We start from the raw sequence: 15,307 nt of genomic DNA, 5'->3' as shown, positions 1-15,307 counted from the left end.
TGGATTATGGGAATAGTCAGGAGAAGGTGAATATAACATGTTGTGGCATACCTCCTAGATTTTGGTCCTCCTTCAGCTGGCCTGAGAGTGTTACTTGGAACTCTAAATGCAGTATTATCTCTAACCCCAAAGTCTGAATATAAGTCATACGACTTGTCAAATTCTGATTAGAGAGAATGTTTTTATGGACACAGGAATTTTTTTTTTTACTCTGTTGTTCCTAACATATATCATACGGAGTTTTTCTAATATTTTTTGTAAACTGCTTGGCTTGGCAGGTAATTAGTATGTAGTCAGTGAAAAAAATAAAACATTAAACATTGTCTTTAATGTATATATTTAAATTTTAATTTTTTTGAAATGGATATATTTTCTTCACCTCTTCTTGTGCCTATAAATGAATTTTCTGTTTTTATTTTTTAACCATCTGCTATTAAGAAAGGGTATCTGTTTTTGGGGGGTAAGGTTTTAGATTATTTATTTAAAATGGCACAGATACTAGCCTGGGGGCCAGATGGTTTTGTGCTTATATAGAGTGTAAAAGGAAATGGAGTGCAGGCGTTGGTGTGAGGAAACGGTCAGCAGCCCTTTTATGACTAAAGAACAAGAACAACAACAGAAAGTAACTTCTGTTCCACTGTCCGCTACTAGATTTTATGGCTCCTGAGCATCGTGGCCATTTTTTCTTCATCTCTGTGAAGCCACAGTGCCATGTAGACAGCCTTGTGAGTGACATGTGTCTCTTAAATCAGTTTGGACTTGCTAGTAATTTAATGCTGGGTAAAATAAATATTTTATGCTGCTTTAACCATACATGGTGAATAGGATAGTTATGTCTTAAATACAGATTTTATATCAAAAATGTTAATACGTCAAACGATATGGTGGATTTAATAAAAAGAAAAAATTCATGGCAGTCATTTGGTTTTCAGGTTTCCCAACATTTTGGAAGGTTCCCAACTATAAGAGGACTTTGACTTCTAGGTTTGGTAAACCTCTTTAAAGAAAGATGTAAAAATGTTTACGTACCTGATCAGTTTGTGAAGTTGTGCTTATTTTAAAATAAACTTAAGAATTGCACATTTAAGTACCATTCAGAATGGCAGAAGGGAAATATCAAAAATAGATTTCTAGATATTTAAATGTCCTATATTTTTCTGCCTTGCTTATAATCAGAGGCAGCTTTTAACCATCTGGAAATGATATGTAATACACTGTGGTCAGTGACTTTTTTTCTTTTCTTTCTTTTTCTTTATTTTTTTTTGATTCTGAGGTTTCCTTTCTCTTTTACCTTTCCACTGTCATATGCCATGTATCCTGAGCATAGCTCAATGCCTGACTGGAATAATCTCTCTTGCCAGCTTATAATCAAAGGGAGGACTGAAAAAACAGCTGAGCTGTATTAGGCAACCACAGTCTGGACTGCATTTCTTAACTGCTGAATAACACATCACAGGTGCAGGATTAGTGCTGCCTGCGGTGCTGGTCTTTTTAGTGGAAACCCCTAGCAATTCTGTGCCGCCTCCTCATGTCTCATCCCGGGGAACCTGGCAACCATCTATCAAGCGTACAGAAATCAAAAGTGAGTAGTGGGAGAAGCTTTATGTCTCAGAGCCTGTTGTTGCCCTCCAAAAATTGTTTGCAAGAGCAGTGAAGCCTATTCCAGCACAAGAAAAGATGACAGAACTTAATCGTTCTTGGCATAGAGGGTGTCTAGAATAGAGCAGTTCAGGGGGTTCAAAAATTTTCTGCACAAAAATCACATGTCAAGAAAATGCAGTTTAGCTTAGCCCTCCCAGGAGTGTATAATTTAGGTTACTTTTAACTATGAAAAATTTTACATGTGTCTTGTGCTGTATATGTGTTGGAGTGGGGTGTGTGTGTGTTTACCCTTACATGTTTTCCAACACTTGTCATGGTTAGAATCAAGTGTTAGGGTTGTGGAAAGTCCTTGTGGTGTAATTTAATTGTTCGTAGTTTTGACACCGGGAATTCTTCTGTTCTCTCTGACATGTAACTCTGAATTCGTAGGTTATAAAAGTCAAGGTTGCTTTCTTCCAAAGAGGGTTTTTGAAAAAATGCCAAGACTATGTTAAAAGTATTAATTATGCATTTAAATATTAGCACACATGAATGTTTAGAAAGTGTAGTTACTGAGTCACTTACTTTTGATCAGGAATGTTATAAATTCTTTTAGCAAGGTAGACATTCAGAAACAAAGGCAAGGATATTTTAGTACTTCGTGTCAGTTTTGTTATCTATCTCAGAAGACATTGTTATGAAGCATACGCATCAATGTAAACAAAGCTATGTACAAAGCACTGCAGCGTTTGAACGGTGTTGTTTCTTCACAGTTTTACTCTTAAAACTCGGAGGGCTTTCTAGTATTCAGATTTTGTTTTAATACATTTTGTTGCTGGCACCATCATTCCATATTGTGCCACCAGAGATAAACCTTTAAAGTTATTGCTGATGATAGTAGCTGGTAATAGTGCATTCTAAGTTAAGATTTAAAAATATAAATATGTGGAGTCTCTATGTTTTATGCCTCAAATATTTAAACATTTGAGATAGCGATGTATTTGTATTTTTAGGTCAATATGCACCTAATTATTCAATTAGAGGTTACAGAAAGGATTAGAAACAAAGAGATCCTAAATGCTTTCCAGGTTTTCTTCTTTGGGGAGAAAGAATAGCATGAACGTGGTGATTTGGTTTCTTTCTAAAGCCTTCATTGTGACTTTTCTTCTTTACCTATATAAGTCTGTGCAAAGTAGTTTTACACATCAAGCTGTCTTGGGAGTCCTTATGCAGAGTAAGTGTTGGTGTGGTGGCAAGTCAAACATCGACTTTGATTAGCCTCAGAATTCTGTGGAGCAGAGCATTCGTAGGAGTCACTGAATAAAACCATAACTCCTGGTGTGGAAATCTGCCAAGTTCAGGTTGACTCTCTGACATTATTGCCACGGGGACTGTGATTCAGTTTCTTAGCCAACAATATGGATCTAAACAGAGATAAAATACACAGATACTTTTAATTTTTAAACCATACTATCAGCTGTGATTATGCTATTTTATGGATATAGATTGTTTGATGTTAAATTATTTTTAAACATAGTGGTTACTTGCTTGTCATGTTCATCACTTCTTGTATTGATACTTTTATTAAGATACCTTTAACCATGTTATAGCTTTGAGTATATTCAAAGATTTTTAATTTATTTGAACATGTTGTTTGAGTTTCTCTAAATTCAAAAGCCTATTAAGACCTGAGAGAAAGGCCAACTGCCGTTTTACCCTTAAAGAGTATATATGTGATGTCCAAAGAACTAAACTCAATCATAATCACTTATTGTGTTTACTCAGGCTCATAACTCTGCATTAATTACCTACCAAACAAGTAAATATAAATGGATATGTGGTCTGTTCACATTTATATAATATTTAATCCTTTCATGATTAGCTGAAGTCATCATCTAACATCCCATACAATAAAATACTTGAATGATTGAAGCTTTCACTTTTTAATCCAGATGTTTTGGGATCTCTTGGCAGGGCTTTTATGATGTAAAATGTTGAAAACATGATTATCCTACAGAGCCTGAGTGATGTGGTAATGTGGATGTGTGAATGTGGTGAAAAGAGAAACAATTGCCAGTAAATGGAAACATGTAGAAATATTTTATGATAAAAGCCCTAGCTTCTGTAGAGAGTCAGCACATCTCTAACATTTTTAAACTAATGTGTTTTCTTGGGCGCCTGGGTGGCTCAGATGGTTAAGCGTCTGCCTTCGGCTCAGGTCATGATCCTGGGGTCCTGGGATCGAGTCCCGCATCGGGCTCCCTGCTAGGCGGGGAGCCTGCTTCTCCCTCTGCCTCTGCCTCTCTCTCTCTCTCTCTCTGACTCTCATGAATAAATAAATAAAACATTAAAAAAATAAACTAATATGTTTTCTTAACCTACTCAACAGTGTCAACAATAAACCACGGAAATGAAAACCTCTCAGTGTCCCTGATTTTAGTGCTTACGTTTTCTGTAAAAGATATTGGTTCATTACTGCCACCCATAGTCATCTTCCCTCCTGTGCACTCCTACCTAGGACTGACTTACATTTGACAGTTACATGTGGCATTATGACATCTATTTGATTGTTTTCATATACTGTTTTTTGGTTTTCCATATGTGGTTGATTTGTCTTACCATGTTCGACGTGTAGTTGATTTGTCTCACCAGCAAGATTGTTATTTTACTGGTGGCACTTCAGGTGCTCTGGGCCATTGTGTTTTGTGAATGGAATGGATTTAGTGATTATTTGCTAAATAAATTAATGTGCAACAAGAAAAAGAAAAATTAATAACAGTGTATTAGTTGGCCTTACACAAATTTTCAATGTTTCTTAAATCCCTAACTATATTTTATAGACTTTTTGCTCACAGTGATGAATCTAGAAAGAGAGAAACTAAAAGTAAGTAAAATGAAGCAAAGGAAAGGGGAATTGAAGAGGCATAGAGAGTCAGAGTGAGAGAAAGAGGATGGGGCGAGAAGGAAAAGAAAAATAGCATAGGAGATGAAGGAGTAGGGGAAAGGAACGAAAAAATTTGAGATAGGGAGAGAAAAATCTGAAGAATGAACACACAAAAATTGAATAGTAAGCTTAAGCAGCACAGCACATGACAGCGATTTACTAATATCACTCCTTCTGCTTGCAAGGAACTATGACAAGTCTTTGCTTGGAACACCTCATCCAGTCCTCACAGCAAACTGGTGAGGCAGCTGCTCCCTGCATCTTGTGTGGGAAGGTGCAGGGATTGGCAAAGGGCCCAGAGCAAGGGAACAGCTGAGCTGGGGCTTGAGCTATTTTGTCTGTTTTATCCTCTGTCTTGGTCAAGTCTGGGCCCACTGCTTTGGTGACCATACCTGATACTGGTTTCTCACCTGACATTTCATTTCCTACACCGTCCCCCTCTCCCCCCACCATAGCATGCCCAGGAACTTACCACAGAATCTTACCTTTGTCCCTCTGTCCTCTGACCTCGGAGACTCTTGAAGCAGAAAGATTCATGTGCAGGTAACATTACAGTTAATAAGAGAAAGTTTACTCTTCCCATAAAATATATGTGATTTTGCTTTGCATTTTTGAATCAGACTTGTATTTGTATTTTGTTACTTTTTAAGAATTTAGGCATGTAGTCCAACTTTTTATTAATGACTGGGTTTCATTTTGTTCATATATATTTTTTTCTAAGTTTTTTTGCAGACAACTTAGACAATTTATCTGAAAATGGCTTCATAGAAGAAAAGATGGCTAGGCAGTGAAAATTGAGGTCAGGCCTTTGAACTCAATAAACTTACTAGACAGTAAATTAAATCACTGAACTGAGTTAAAGGATTCAAGGTTTAAATGATGAAAATAAAAATTAGTTATCTATTTAAACACATTATTTGAGATCACCAGAAATTATTTTAAAGATTAATATTGTTTTTAAGCTCTGATTCAAGATTTATTCCTATGTATCATAAACTTTTGTTTTAACCAATGTGTTTAAACCAGTTTTGTTTGAGAAAGGCAATGGGCATTGAGTCACATTATTTATTATCATAACAACGTGGATAGGAGTAGGATAGATCATTCCCAAAGCACTGCTCACTAGTTCAGTACTTTCGTTTCTTCATTAATCTTTTTATCCAAGATACTGAAAGTACACACTTGTGTGATAGGAATTTCAATGTCTCTTCTTGCTCCTCCTGTCCTCTGGTGAAGATGGAGTAGAACAGGGATGACACTTAAAATTTTGTTAATTTTTGAGACATTCAGAGAGCTAAAAAAATAAAAGAAAATAAAAAAGAAAATAAGGAGAAAGATTACTAGTAGGTCCTGTGGCACAAAATAATCATATGTCATCTTTCAAGGAGTTTTGAAGAGTCAAATCCAATTCTCATTGTGATGTGTATTACAATTTAAGTTTCCTTGATTAGATCTCTATTGTTCATAAAGATTGTTTTGTGTTTTAATGTGACAGTGAATTCTGATATTCTCTTCACTATGACATATGTAACAGTCTTTTATATTATAAACTTAAAATGTTTTATTTGTGCTATTTTTGAAATGATAAGAACGTTACTGAGAAAAAAATTTAAACCAAATGTAGTTAAAATATACTTCAGGATACAATGGATGAATATGGAAGTTAAAATTTATCTGTTGGAGAGTTGTACTATTGTAAATTCTTTTTTTTTTTTACATTTACTTTTGTTCTGTGTTTTCTGATTTTTTTGTAAAAATCTTGTTTTGTTTTTCTGTAAAAATCGTAAGAGCATACAGTAATATAAAATAATATAGAAATATTTTAAAAATAATTGAATTACTAAACATATACGTAAAAAAATGAGTTATTGTGAGGTGTTTATACCAAGTTACCAGCTAATAATTGTCCACTGATCCCAAACAAGTCCTTTAAAGAAACTCTTCGTAACACTGCCTTATTTCCTAAATTATGCAAGAAGAGATGCCACAGAAAACTTTTTTTAAAATTTTTTTTCTCAGTAACGTTATCATTTCAAAAATAGCACAAATAAAACATTTTAAGTTTGTAATATAAAAGACTGTTTCATACGTCATAGTGAAGAGAATATCACAGAAAACTTATATATAACTATATACAAATATACAAAATAGCTGAAAACATGTATATAACTAGAACATACATCCAAGTTAAAGATATTCAAGATATTCAAGAAAAATAACTTCCTATTTAAGCTTTGTAATTGAATGGAAGTCACATACTATTGCATGATGATCATTAGGTTATTTCATGAAGTTTGATTAATTTGCCTGAAAATCTATAAATCTGTCTCTTAGGTCTGAAAGTCATAAGGAATATAAATATAATTTAGTTGTGATTCATTAAGAACACACAAACATGCAAACATATGTTTTGAAGTCATCTTGTGGTTCATTTGCTCCCTAAAAATCTCATGATCTTCTGAAAAAAATGAAAACAAATTTTAGATTGGCTTCCACAGTCCTACTATTTATTATCATGGTAATTTCGATAGTTAACTACTTGAGTTAACTATAATGGAACCAGCTATGCCAAGCAGACAGCATTTGAAGTGTCTGGATTCACACTGTTAAGCTCAAGATTGGTATTAGAGAGACAGAGACAGAGGAAAGGGGAGGGTAGGAGGGAGAAAGGAAAGTGAAAAATGGAATGAGCTTCTAAAGAGTGATTTATTCAGTGAAGTGTTCTAAGAAATTTCTCGAAGTCGGACTTTTTCCATTTTTCCCCTTACATTTTTCTGTCAGGTTTATTTATAATTGTTACTAAATATATATATATAAAAAACCCACCATAATTGGCTGGAAAGCTATTGGTAAGAAATTATCACTTTTGTTGAAATTCTATTCAACTTAAGTAGAAGCTGTTAACTATTTAGCTTTCCTTAGTAGAAATTTTTTTTACAGATTTAACCTGTTGATTTAGAAAATACGGTGTATTAAGTTATACTTGATGTTTCTTTAATGGTTATCTTTCAATTGCTTTCAATGATTATCTTATATAAAATTTAGTACAAAATCAAAGTGAGGATCTAATTAATAAAGATCTTACATTATTTGAATGAGCTGACTAATCAAACTTTATTATCTCTTGAAGTCTACCTTTTTCCTATTTCAAATGGAGGGATACTAGAAATATAATAAATATAATGAAATATAAAAAAATACAATTTTATAATTGTCTTAATCAGACATCTAATATTTGGGATAAATCTTCGTGATTGCTATTCTGTTGTTTATCTGGATGTTCACATTTATCATAAATATGTATCTTTGTCTTTTCTTCTAATTCTTATTTCAGCATCATTATTATCTGGCTAAATTCATGTTTTTATAAAATCATTATTCTTTGTGTATTCATGTAATTGTGCTTCTTATGCCTTAGTTGATGTGTTCTGTTTTGTTTTTGTTCCAAAATGCCTGGCTTTTGTTTTTGAGGCTGGCTTGATTTTGCACGAATTTAGTATGGCTTTATATGAAAGTTACTTTTTAAAAAATAAATCCCTTTTCATAATGATAACAGTAGATAAAACAGTCCAGTTTCTTACTGTCTCTTTTTCTCAAATGGGAACTGGCTATGAAGAAGATCTTAATCAGTAATTAAAAAACCCCCAACAAACAGAAGCCCAGGACTAGATAACTTCACTGGTGAATTCTACCAAACAATCAAAGAAGAATTAATACCAATTCTTCTCAAACTCTTCCAAAAAACAGAAGAGGAGGGAACACATTCAAACTCATTTTATGAGACCAGCAGTACCCTGATACCAAAACCAGACAAGGAAACCAGGAGAAAAGAAAATTATGAATAAATATCCCTGATGAACACAGATGCAAAAATCCTCAGCAAAATATTTGCAGACTGAATATAACACATTAAAAGTATCATTCACCATGATGAAGTGGAATTTATTCCAGGGATATAAGGATGGTTCAACATCCACAAATTAATCAATGTGATATACCATATTAACAAAAGGAAGGATAAAAATCATATGATCAACTCAATGGATACAGAAAAAGCACTTGACAAAAATCAACATCCATTTATAATAAAAAACTCTTGACAAAGAAGGTATAGAGGAAATTCACCTCAAAATAATAAAGACCATCTACAAGAAGCCCACAGCTAACATTAGATTCAGTAGTGAAAAGCTGGTAGCTTTTCTTCTAAGATCAGAATAAGACAGGGATGCCCACTCTCACCACTTTTATTCAACATGGTATTGGAAATCCTAGCCAGAACAATTAGATAAGAAAAAGAAATAAAAGAGATCCATACTGGAAAGAAAGAAGTAAAGATACTACAGTTTACAGAGGCTAAGGACTCCACCAAAAAACATTAGAACTGGTAAATTAAATCCAGTAAAGTTGCAGGATATAAAATCAATATATAGAAATCTGTTGCATTTCTATACACTAGTAATGAAATATCAAAAAGAAAAATTAAGAACATAGTCTCATTTACAAGTGTATCAAAAAGAATAAGATACCTAGGAATAAATTTAACCAAGGAGATGAAAGATCTATGCACTAAAAACTATAAGACATTGGATGAAAGAATTGACACAAATAAATGGAAAAATATTTCATGGTCACAAATTGTAAGAATTAATATTGTTAAAATGTTCATACCACCCAAAGCAATCTACAGATTCAGTGCAAACCCCATCAAAATTCCGGTGGCATACAATTCTAAAATTTTTATGGAGCCATGAAAGACACCAAATAGCCAAAGTAGTCTTGAGAAAGAAGAACAAAGCTGGAAGCATCATGCTCCCTGATTTCAAACTATACTTGACCCTTTAACAATGTGGGGTTTAGGGGTGCTTGTCCCCCATGAAGTCAACAATTCACTTATAACTTTTTACTCCCCCTAAACTAATAACCTACTGTTGACTGGAAGCCTTACTGATAACATAAACAGTTGATTAACACATATTTGTATGTTATATGTATTATATACTGTAATCTTACAATAAAATAAGCTAGAAAAAGAAAATGTTATTTTAAAAAATCATAAGGAAGAGAAAATACATTTACAGTGCTGTACTGTATTTATCGAAAAGAACCTACCTATAAAATCTGCACAGTTCATACCAGTATTGTTCAACTATATATTACAAAACTATAGTAATCGTAACAGTATGGTATTGGCATAAAAACAGACACATAGATTGATAGAACAGAGAGCCTAGAAATAAACCCATGCATACATGGTCAATTAACTTATGACAAAGGAGCCAAGAATATATAAAGTAGGAAAAGGACAGTTTCTTCAGTTAATGGTGTTGGGAAAACTCAGCCACTGTCTTCTACCATACACAAAAATTTACTCAAAATGGATTAAAACCTTGATCTTAAGACTGGTAACTGTAAAACTCCTAGGAGAAAACATAGGCATAGGCTCCTTGATAATTAGTCTTGGTGATGATTTTTTGGATCTGACCCCAAAAACAAAGGCAACTAAAGCAAAAAAATAAACAAGTGGGACTATATCTCAAACTGAAAAGCTTCTGCACCCAAAAGGAAATCATTGATAAAATTAAAAAGACAACCTACTAAGTGGGAGAAAATATTTGCAGATCATACATCTGATAAGGGATATATCTTTATATATCAGAATGTATAAAGAACTCATACAAATCAATAGTAAAAATAAATGATTTGAAAATGGGCAGAGGATCTGAATTGATGCTTTTCCAAAGATATAGAGATGCCAAACAGGTACATGGAAAGATGCCAAACAGGTACATGGAAAGATGCTCAACTTTATTAATCATCAGGGAAATACAACACAAAATGAGATTTTACATCACACCCGTTAGAATGGTTATTATCAAAGAAAGAAACAAACAACGTATAAATGCTGGCAAGGAGGTGGGGAAAGGGGAACCCTTGGGCCCTACTGTTGGGAATCTAAATTGTTGCAACTGCTATGGAAAACAGTATGGAGGTTCCTCAACATTAAAAAACTCTACCATATTATCCAGCAATTTCACTTCTGGATATTTACCCAAAGAAAAATGAAAATACTTAACTTGAAAAGATATATGCACCCCATCTTCATTGCTGCATTATTTATAATAGCCGAGATATGGAAACAACTTGAGCGTCCATCAATGGATGAATGGATAAAAAATGTGGTATATAAATACACACTGAAATAGTATTAGTCATAAAAAGAAGGAAATCTTGCCATTTGTGGCAGCATAGATGGACCTTGAGGCCATTATGTTAACGTGAAATAAGACAGAGAAAGACAAATACCATATGGTCTCACTTATATGTGGAGGCTTACAAAACAATACAAAACAAAGAAGTCAGGCTCATTGATAAAACAGATTGTTGGTTGCTAGAGGCAGGGGAGGGGAGTGGGCGAAATGGCTGAAGAGAGTCAAAAGGTATAAACTTCCACTTATAAAATTAGTCATGGGAATTTAATGTGCAGCATGACACTATGATATCATTATACAGTTAATATGTAATACAGTTAACAATACTATCTTGCATTTTGAAAATTGCTAAGAGAGATCTTAAAAGTTCTCATCATAAGAAAAAAAAACCAATGCATGGTGATGGATGTTAATTAGACTTACTGTGATGATCTGTTGCAATATACACACATGGCGAATCATCATATTGTCCACCTGGAACTTACATAATGTTGAATGTCAGTTATATCTCAATAAGAAAAAGATTTTATAATTTTTCTTTTTAACAGTGTTCTTAGATTTTAAGATGAGTCTAATCAGATCATTCTGCTAATCATTTCATCATTCTGCTGCTGATGCTTCTGTTAACTTCCAAATTATCACTCAATTATTTTATCTCACGACGAGAAATATTGTGTGATAATGAATTTCATTTCACGGGGAGTTAAACACATATAGATTAATTGACTCCTAAGTAGCAGTTGCATGCTTTTATATAAATTACTCTCTTGATTTGATTATTTTGGCAAAAGCAAGTGAAGAAGTGTCCCCTTGTCTCATTTGCATTTAACCATTCATTTCTTTAATAATGCTAATTAAAGAAATCATTTTATGATCTCACCACTTTTACGTGTATAGGTTACATTGTATGAATGCAACCTTACATGCTTATTCAGGATCTGATCTGTTAACTCACTTTATAGAAATGGTATCTCTATTATGAGCTAGCAATATTTTTTTTTTCCTTTTTTTTGTTCTTGAGGAATGTTTCTGGTAAAATGACATACATTCTGACTACATGTTAGTATGTTAAGTATTTTAGAAAGATTATGCAGCACTATTTCATCCGTATTTATATAGAAAGTATGGTTTTTAACTGATTTGTCCAGCGTTTGAGAGCCAGGAGTTGACTAAAACTTGCTTGGAGCTAGTAGACTCAGGTATCTTTCCATATTAATAACTGAAATAGTTAACTTAGAATGTTCTACAGAATACCTCAAAATAGATTGTTGATTACTTGCCATATAAACTGAGGCACACACACATACAAACACATAAAATATGGGAAACCATAGTGGATTTAGTGTTACCGCCAAGCCAACGATCATTGGTTCGGTGGTGTATCCCATAATGAAGATTATCTAGGGAAGTTTCTTCTTCCTTGCTGGATTTTCTTTTTTGATTGCCTGAGTTTTCCTTGTTCACTGATGTTCTTTATTCCACATCAGGATATGAGACTAATTACTTCCTGTTTTGAAGTGAGAAGCAATCTGCAAATGCATTTAAATAGCTCCAACTACTATCTATAGCTACGCCATAGATCCATGCTGATGTAAAAACACATATCATGGTTCATTTGAATGCAAGCTATGAAAAATTTTGTGATGCAAAATTAGTAGTTCTTGACAGAGGTAATTAAATTTTCCACAAGAACTAAGATCTTCATACATTTCCTCAATATCCATATAGATGTGAATCTTTCATTTTTATCACACACGCACAGACTACAGAGGATTTATCATATGAGATACCTTATTTCAAAACCTATTTTTTTTTTTTAACATAAAGAGGCTGGCTTATTTTTTCTTAAAGTATCCTTCCAATTTCTCCTGTTTACTAGCAAGTATACCTGTTCCTTTTTACATTCTTTCTTTTTGTATTTTTCTCCGTTTCTCTGAACAGGTAATTGTATGGCTACCTCTTGATTATTCAATTTTAGGCATTACCTTTGACTTTCCACTTTTGAAGCTTTACCACTCTCTCCCCCACTATATACATATCTCCATCCGCTGTGCTATATGTATAGAAGTTAAAACCTTATCTGTTTCCTTAGATTCCTATATTTCCATCACAAATTAATTTCCTAACTCTTAATCAGTTTAAATTTAAAATACCTGAGTGATTTTATTAATTTTAACTTTTTGGACCTCTGTCTCCCAGAATTTTTTGACCTGCCTTCAGTCAGGTCTGGTCGTTCTTTCGGTCCAGTCATAGTTTTCATCTTACTATCCATGTTTACCATTATCTTGAGAGGATGCTTCACTTTTCTCTTGGGTTGGATCTCCCATAGCAGAAACTCATTTCTTCTGTTTTCTTGTTTCATTCGGGCAGAACATCTCCTCCAATAGCTTCCTGAGAAAGGTGTAGGGGAGATAAATTTTTGACACCTTAAAAATCTTCAAAAATTTTTTTCATGTTATATTTGATTTGTAATTTGCCCAGGTATTGATTTCTGGATTTGAAACACTTTCCCTCAGAATTTTGAAGACACTATTTTATTTTAGTTTCCAGTTTTGCTGTAGAAAATTCAGTGCCATACTTACTTTTAAATCTTTTATTTTTATCTTTAAATATATAAAATATATGTTTATAAGATCTCCCTTTGTTTGTAGTGTTATAAAATTTTATAACATACCTTGTTGTAGGTCTACTCGTATACTCTATGAATCCTTTCAAACTAGAAAATCATGATTTTCAGTTATGGGAATTGTACACTATTTATTTGATGATTTCCTCCCCTCTATTTTCTCAAGTCTTTCTTTTTGGAGATGATATTATTATTCACGTTTTGAATTTCCTAGATTGATGCTCTAATTTACTGAACTCTTCCATCTCTGTGTTCTGCCCTACATTGTGGGAGATTTCCTGATCTTTATCTCAACTCACCTATTGAGATTTTCATTTATGCAATCATATTTTTAGAGTTCCTTATTTGTTACTCCCTTTTTGTAGCAACACGTTCTTGTTTCATTGATGTATTTTTTTTAATAAAAATGACAGTATTAATTGTTTTTTAAGGTTTTTTTTCCCATTGTATGTTTCTTCCAAGTGGAATTCTTTTGTGTGTGTGTGTTTTGTTCTCAATATTTGATGTTTGAGGCTTTCTTCATATATCTAGTGACCCTGAATTAGTGGTTTGTACATAAGAGAATGGATCACTGTAAAAGCAGATTGGAAGCTCTGTTCATTGAGTAGATCTTGTCATCAGCGGGCCTTACCATAAGATAATACTGCAGGGCTGTTTCGCTGAGAAACCTCTAATATCTCTGTCTTTAGGTATTTTGTTTGTTCTTGATCTGGTCAAATTCCTGAGTAAAGAAGAGATAAGTCAGGCTGCATCAAGTTCTGGAAGCCATGTAGAGGGAGAGGACAGGAGGAGTCAACAGCCAGTGTAAATGGTCACTGAATGTTTGCAGTAAGGTTGTACCCCCCACCCTCCCCTGTGCTTAGTTTTCTACAGCCCTTCACCTTGATGGTAAAACAGGAACATAAGGAAGGCATCTCAGTGATATGCATATCAGATTTACTCTTCCAGTCTTCTGTGGGGATGCGGGGGTGGGGAGGGTGCAGGTGATGTTACCAGCATTTGGGGATGGGAGAGGGCAGCTGAACTCTACTTCTAAAAGCAACTTGTGGTACCACTTTGGGGTCTTTTTGGAGTTAAGTGGTAAAATTGTTTTGCTTCTTGACTTTTCTCTACCTTTGGCCTAGGAATCAACATCTTTGGCTTAGTTAAATCAGTTAACTGCTTTCCTTCTGCTTACCAGGTTTTTTATTGCTCTCTTTTATATTGTAGGTTCATTTTTTTAAGCCTTTTTTTCCTGTTATTCTAGTGGGATTCATAATTAAAATACTTTTTAATCTACCCTTTCCAACAAAAAATATATTTTAATATTTTTCTTAACAATAAATATATATCCACACCAACATTTTAATGACTATATAGGAATCTCTTTTTAGAGATCTGACTTATCCCCTGTTGTAAATGTGGGTTGTTAGAAGCAGTATTGCAAAGAACCTCCTTCTAGCTAGAATTTATATCAGTCTTTAAATAAATTTTAAATGTGAGAAAATTATGAATCCTTTCTAAAAATGTTTCTTACTAAATGACATCTTATTTCCGATAGTATGAAGATATGCTTCCTTCTCTAATGGAGACCTTTCAGTGTAAACATTCCATTTAACCACTTTTCCCACCAGATGGGAAATCCTGTGTATGTTCAGTTCATCCTACATAATCAGGCTGTGCCTGGAACAGGAAAGGCACCTGATACATATTTGCTAATGAGATATATGCATAATAAATGAATTTTAATTATTTTGCTTTAAAACTTAAAAGAGAAGCAGTCTGGTATGAAGGAAGCAGGATGTAATAAATTTTAAATAACTTATTTTCATCACTTAGAGTTACTTCGATGTTACTCAGGTCATAAAGTTGGTAAGATTGAGAACCAGATTTAAAAAGAAGGAAGCCAACATGGCAGGGTGATCTATAGGCTTACCGACACGCACTGCACCTGGAGAGCAAGCGGTG

The 15,307-nt window shown here is 33.7% G+C and overlaps 1 protein-coding gene across 7 annotated transcripts in view; it reads left to right on the top strand.

The window, feature by feature from the left end:
- Positions 1 to 15,307, top strand: part of BMPR1B (bone morphogenetic protein receptor type 1B) — a 157,933-nt gene that overhangs the window by 91,707 nt on the left and 50,919 nt on the right. The window contains exon 2 of one of the 7 annotated variants that reach the window (XM_035004482.1): positions 1,362 to 1,582. The exons of the other annotated variants lie outside the window; for them this stretch is intronic. The gene's annotated coding sequence lies outside the window, so the exon portion shown is untranslated. The remainder of the gene's footprint in view (positions 1 to 1,361; positions 1,583 to 15,307) is intronic. 7 annotated transcript variants of the gene reach the window in all.

The sequence above is a fragment of the Mirounga leonina genome, unplaced genomic scaffold (assembly GCF_011800145.1).
Source record: "Mirounga leonina isolate KUSES-001 unplaced genomic scaffold, KU_Mleo_1.0 Mir_129, whole genome shotgun sequence".
NCBI classification, from domain to species: domain Eukaryota; kingdom Metazoa; phylum Chordata; class Mammalia; order Carnivora; family Phocidae; genus Mirounga; species Mirounga leonina.
The sequence above is the reverse complement of the archived record's forward strand: the minus strand, read 5'-3'. Positions and strand labels throughout refer to the sequence as shown.